Genomic DNA, 6,878 nt, shown 5'->3' with positions numbered 1-6,878 from the left:
ATCCCGTCTGCTGTGGCACGCCACCATTGTGGAGACAGTATCACGACACATGCACATGGCATTGCTTCTGCTTTATGTAAACGACACATATGCATGGTGATACTGCTTACATTGAAAACGCACATGCGTCAGCAGGCGCATACGTCGTTTACATTAATTTTTAAGTTAAGAAATTCAAAGTTTTAAGCGGTGTATTCACACCAGGAATGTCTGCTAGTTCACTTGTTTTGGTCTGGACCAAATGCAATGCTGTCACGCCCATGGACTATTTGTGTGTGTTTTGCTCCCCGTGACCCAGTTTCTCCCTCATGTTTGATTGTGTTATTTAGTCCTAGTCTGTGCAGTCTCTGTCGGGTCTACTAAGTTGTGTTCGTGTGTCATTCCTCGTTCCTTGTTCCTGAGTTGGATTTACCCCTGTGTCTTATTGATTTAATAAAGACTTTTTCGTGTATTCCACGGCTCCGTGTTCCTTCCGGCAGCGATAGTGACAGAAGAACCGACCAAACAGTTTTTCCTGCATGTTTCCCCTTAGTTTGTTTTGTTTTTTTTCATTTCCGTTGTGAGTTTCCATGGATCCCCTCTCCCGTTCGGAATACCTCCTCCTCCTGCTGGAGCAGGGGGAGAGATCGCTCGAGGGCCATACCAGACTGTTCCTGGTCCTCGCTGCTCTAACCAGCTACCTGGACGATGCGCTCTGTGCGTTCTACGACGCCAGTTTAAACATCTCGTGCAGAGCGCTGTCGTCCGAAGATGGTCCTTGAGCGAATTTCACCGCCTTTGTGGAGTGGACACTGGCGAGAAACGAATCTCCGTTCCCCGCCTGTTCCCAGGAGAATCTCGCCAGTTCCACTCCCGACCCAGTGCCCAGCCCACCATCTCCCCGATGCGATGAGCGCATGCCCGAGCCCACCGCTGACGGAGAGCCGAAGCCCGCCGCGACCGACGAGCCATTGCCGCACGAAGCGACAATGCCGAGGATCGCCCCGGAGCTGCAAATGACGTCAGTCAAGGTGCGACAGCCGGCAACAGAGCCCGCCACAAGGGAGAATTTGAAATGCCTACCATGGCATGCTGACAGAGAGCGCGGAGTGGAGCTCCGCCCACTGTACCGCGGCTGAGGGTGTGCTGATAATACATCTGGGACTGCTGGACTTTGAGGAGGACCTCATAGACTGGGAAACAGAGCTGGAACCCGAATTGCCCCCTCTCCTCTCTCCTTCGTTCCCGCTGGTCCCGTCCAGCCCTGAGTGGGCTCCCGTTTCCCAGTTCAGCCCGAAGAGGGTTCCAGTTCCCGAGTTTAGCCCCGAGAGAGTTCCTGTTCCCACGTCCAGCCCAAGGTGAGCTCCTATTCATGAGTTCAGCCCTGAAAGTGTTGACTTTTTTTTTGCTGACTTTTTATTTTTTATTTTTGCTGTGGTTTGCTTTCACTCTGCACGTGTGCTAAGGTCATCCATTCATTGGACAGAATTTCTCAAGCAGGGAAAAGCAGGAAGTGCAAAAACAGGCTCATCATGGAGATCTTTCGTAGTGCAATTTTTATTCTTTTACTGATTTGGTGTTATCAGCTACTAACGCAATATGAAGAAACTTATGAGCATCATATGAGACAATGTCATCTATGCGATGTTGTAATTAGGATTTTGCAAAGACGAAGATGTGCTGCAAGACTGTTCCGGCGGAGAGGGCATGCTCTTATGTCCGCCTACCATGGCATGCTGACAGTAGCACTGCGCAGAAGATGGATTAAGTATAAAGTTTTTATTCATAGAGAGGTGTAGGGGTGGGCGATATACCGGTAAACATTTATCCGCCATCTCTATCTTTCTGTCGTCGCTCGGCTCCGTCCTGTGCACTGAGCGCTCTCTCGTCCCCATCATGAGTAGACACGCCCCTTACTGCTGATTGGCTACAAGTTTGTTTTGGTACTCGGCCCGACTCAGTTTTTGAAAAAATACATACCCCACCTTTAACCGGTAGAAACCGGTAGAGATTTTGGACTATCGCGGTTACGTGCTCATGTCACGTTGCTGTGCGCCATGGTCTCGAAAACTCATCATTTGCACGCGTTTTTAAGCGTTTTGGTTTAAAAACATGTGATTGAGCTATGGGAACCTGTTAACTCAAAGGCGCAGTGCTTTCTGCAATCGGGTCAGATCTAGGTCGGGTCATGTTCACACCTTAAACAAATCGCACCAGAGTTCTTTTGGAACCGGACCGAGACCACCTCTTCAGCTGGGTCTCGGTATGGTTATTGCAAGTTTATATCGTGCAGTTCTGACTTTATAACATAAAGAGTTCTAAAGTCAAAATTGGAGATTTAAACTTGCAATTGTAAGAAAATTGTCTTTTTTCCACAGAATTAGAATTTATAACTCTTTATAACAATTGCAAGTTTATATCTCTCAATTCTGAGAATTTTTAGTTTATATATCGCAATTCTGACTTTATAACACGCAACTGGGGGTTTCTATCATGCAGTTCTCAGAAAAGTCAGAATTGCAAGGTGTAAACTCACAATTGTGGGAAGAAAGTCAGAATTTTGAGATAAAAAGCCACAATTAAAAAAAAAATGTATTCAGTTGCAGAAATTGGCTTCAGAAATGTTATTTATATATATTTTTTTATTTTAAGTTTGCCCTACTCAAGCTAATTATTTTGTTTGTATGTTTACAGTGTTTTTTGTTATATGATACAAAGTTATTAAAGGGGTCATATGATGCGATTTCGTTTATAATGGGTTTTAATGTTTTTGAATCATCACAATATGGCAAGAGGCGTAACATTTCCGTCACACGCTTGAGGAATTCGGCCAATCACAACGCACTAGAGAGCTGGCCAATCAGAGCACACCTCGCTTTTCAGAAGGATGGGCTTTGTAAAAATCGACGCGTTTCAGAAAGGCGGGTCATAGAGGAGTAACAATAATGTACAGTATGTTGAAAATAATGTTTTTTGAACCTTAAACCGCATTAATACATTTCATTATACCAAATACACAAAATAATGTTCTTTTTTAGCAACGTCATGTGAACCCTTTAAACTTGTTATTAGGAGGACTACTATTAAGTTTCTATCACTTAATGCTTTACCATGATAAAAGCTCGTTTTAGGTAGGTGTGGCTAACTCTTAACTTTTATAAAGAATATCTCTTTGGATTTGAGACTTTAGTCTTTGCAACTTTACAGATCTTCTTTATGCACCAAGAGCTTGTAACACTCTAAAGAGAAAGGAAAAAATGAAATCGCATCATATGACCCCTTTAAGTAATTATTGCAAATTTGATATTGTCTCATCCCTAGTTGCTAGGGCATTGCTTAGTGGTTAAACGGATCGTAGTTGATCCGTGATTCGTACGGAGCAAGCCCCACTGTTCGGCACGCATGTGATCCGCGGATTAATTGCAAAATTTAACCATAATAGAATGAAAGTTTATCAATTGTACGTGTTTACACACGCAAGCGATTTTAAACCATTCAAGTGAAAGAAAAGGTGAAATGGAACTCGATTCGTTACTCGCGGGCTGTTTTCTATCACAGCCGCACAAACATGAAGCTCTCACACGCAGAGAGGCGCGTTTGACTGCTCGCGAAAACCGAACTGAACCATCTTTCCGATCTCATTTACTCCTTGCCTTTGAACAGACGCATATACACATAAAATTATGACAAAATACCGATCTCGACAATCATTGTGGCAAATGCAGTCTGTTGTGTCTTAAGTGAACGAGAACAGCTGAGAAAGAAATCGGATGTGTATCATTAGGCTATATTGGATCCGTGCATCAGGTTTTAAAGGGGCAGCAGCCTAATAATACCTGCTGCTGTCATTATGCTCATCAAACCACAAAACACGTTTTTGACAAAGATTAATCTATTTTTTAATTTATACAGTGAACACTATGCAGTTTTATTTCACACTTAATTATTAAATTTCTGTATCTGAATACTACCGAACTTATTTGTAACTTTGTTCTGTTGTATTTATCTATGCTTGTAATTTGTGTAGCCTATTTGTTCTTATTTTTTACTGGCTGTTCACTTGTCTCTGTAATAATGTTTGAACTTTTTAGGCTAAGAGTTTTTACTGTGGTATCCTACTTATGGAAAGCAAAGTTACATTGTTTTTTTTTCTTCTTCTTGCTGATCCGAAAAACGATCCGATCCGTGGCTCAAAAACCGTAATATGATCCGAACCGTGAGATTTGTGATCCGTTGAACCACTAGCATTGCTAGCTGGATACTTACCGGCCCAAGTTAAAGAGCACGCCATCAATTCTTTGATATTCTGGTCCCTAGATATCTCTCATCTGATCATGAAGAAAAGTAATAACGTACTTCTCCCTAAGCACTCTACATGATTTGAAGTTTTGTGATTGTCCGCAGCACAAACACAGTCTTTCTGCCTTCATTTCACAATTAATTGCAGGCTACACACTAACCAAGCAACTGTTTCAGTTTGTTTGTAACCAGGGCAACAAGAGAAGCATAGCAGCAACAGACAAGTCAGGCCGAAGCGGTTTGTGTTTTTGGTAACCACGAGTATTTTGCCCGCCAACATGTGCAAGCTGTGTGTGTGTCCCGTCCCAGACGGCGATTGGTTGTGATTATTCCCTGCCGAGGTTATAAGTGGTCCTCGCTCACAGCTGCAGGGATAAACAGTGGTCTAGAGAGGTCATGATTGTGCTCTCTAAGAAATGAGGTCACGATTTCACACCCCTTCCTGTCCTGTTCGAACATTTTACAGAATATTTATTAATAGATTTGGTTTAATATTGAATAAGCCTGATACAGGATGGACCGATGTGTGTTATGTGTTGTTGACATTCAGTAATCATTCAGGGACTAGCTAGATATGCAGCCACTCAAAAACTGTTGTTTGTCTGAATTCGACAGGAAGTTTAGGTGCAATATTGCCTTGCTTATGTAATCATTTTTGAGGAAGTTGGCGGAGCCATCACGGTTGGTGTAGTCTCGTATACGGTGTAGGCCTTTAACCACACATGCTCATCTCTCCAGTTCCAGGCCTGTGATATGAATGTGCTCACTGAAGCATGGACGTTATCTTGGAATCGCACGGAAGGCTCTGTTTGGACTTTACCCTCATCAGATTTATTCATTTATTTATTTTTTTAACATTTGTTCACATCAAGTTCAAATATTTCCAAATTGTATCTATGGAAGTACTCATTTTGAGGACTGATAATAGCTTTTATAGTATGGCCGATAACTGTTAAGTTAAAAAAATTCTGTAAAAAAAAAAAAAAAAAGAAAAGAAAAGGGAAAAAAAAGGAAAATTGTTATAAATTGCTACAAGTACATTTAGGCAACACCACATTATAATGTACAGCATAAAAAAGATGCTGTAAAAAGCTCTTAAAGTCTTAAATTTACCTTCATAAAATTGTTAGAATCCCTGCATATTGCCATTTGATTGCCAAGTGTTATCAAATGATTAGTGTTATTTAAGATTAACTTTATAATTAACTTCATAAATAAATGAATGATTGATTGATTGATTGAAAATATGATTGTGCACAATGAAATATCCAATATTGACCGATAACCAGTATGGTACAGGTATATCCTATATCCTCAATCATGTGATTTTTTTTTTTTTCCATAATGTTGTCACAATCATTCTAAAAACATTTTGACCATTTGTTGCTGCAACCAAAAGTTGAGAAAATCAAAGTGAAACTAAAAATGAAAAGTCTCAGAAAATATGTCTTGAAAAGGGTTTCATCTTCTAGTATGAATTACATTATTAATTTAACGTGGGTGGTTCATGAGGAAGCCTGGGAGTTTTATGAGGAAATGACAGAATAATAAATAAGTTCTGGTTTATGCACTTCATGATTATCTTGACATTGGTGTGGAATAATCTGACGTTAGAAGAGAAAATGGTTGCCTGTCCTCCTAATGACCCCATAAACTCATCCAAAGGGCTTCCCCACCAGCATACTTGATCTGTCTGGATCCAGTTTCAGGATCTCACTACAAAGCATTAAAGGGATAGTTCACCCAAAAATCATTAATTTCTCACCCTCATGTTGTTCCAATCCAGTAAGACCTTCGGTCATCTTCAGAACACAAATTAAGATATTTTTGATGAGATCCGAGAGCTTTCTGACAGCAAGGGAACTACCACGGTCAAGGCCCAGAAAGTTAGTAGTCATATATAGATCATAACACAGTCTCGGAGGTAAGAAGTGGATTATCCTTCACCTGAAATGTTTGTCTTTTCATCCTGAAATGCGAGGCAAATGTTGGATCACAATAATTAGGAACCACAGTTTCCACAAATCCCTTCACTTGAATTAGGATGTTCTCTTTGATTCTGGACGGCAAGGGCAGTGACCGTAACATCGAGCGTATTTTGCAGTATTAAACACGTATTTATACCGATTTCATCAGGCTCCGAAAATTCTTCAAAAAGAACACAAAGAATGGCCTTCTCAGCTGCCATAGTTGCAACTCTTGCGTCATCAGAACAGGGTGTTCAACGCACCACCGTTTCCGTTAAAAAAACTTTTTGCACTTTTTTGTCGGTGCTGAACGTAGCCCAGATGACTCTGCATGCTTTCGAATCGCTCTCGAGGTACTTTGATGTCCGATCGGTCTGTGTGCTGCTTCTTCAAGTCGAACACACTTGACGGCACACTTCATCCGCATGCAACCCATTCATAAAGACAGTAGTCACTTGCCTCATTTTTGAATGAATCAGCCGTTTGAATGAATGACTAATAGGGATACTGCGCTCCTGTATTCATACTCGTACTCGTAAAAATGCCCTGATACCAAAAGCCGATACTACACAGCGTGTGAACAGAGCTGTGTCCAGAAAAAGAAACACTGAAAACAGAACAACAGAGAGTAGA

The sequence above is a fragment of the Sinocyclocheilus rhinocerous genome, unplaced genomic scaffold (genome assembly GCF_001515625.1).
Source record: "Sinocyclocheilus rhinocerous isolate Xijiao unplaced genomic scaffold, SAMN03320098_v1.1 scaffold6919, whole genome shotgun sequence".
Lineage (NCBI taxonomy): Eukaryota > Metazoa > Chordata > Actinopteri > Cypriniformes > Cyprinidae > Sinocyclocheilus > Sinocyclocheilus rhinocerous.
This window is presented reverse-complemented; position numbering follows the sequence as displayed.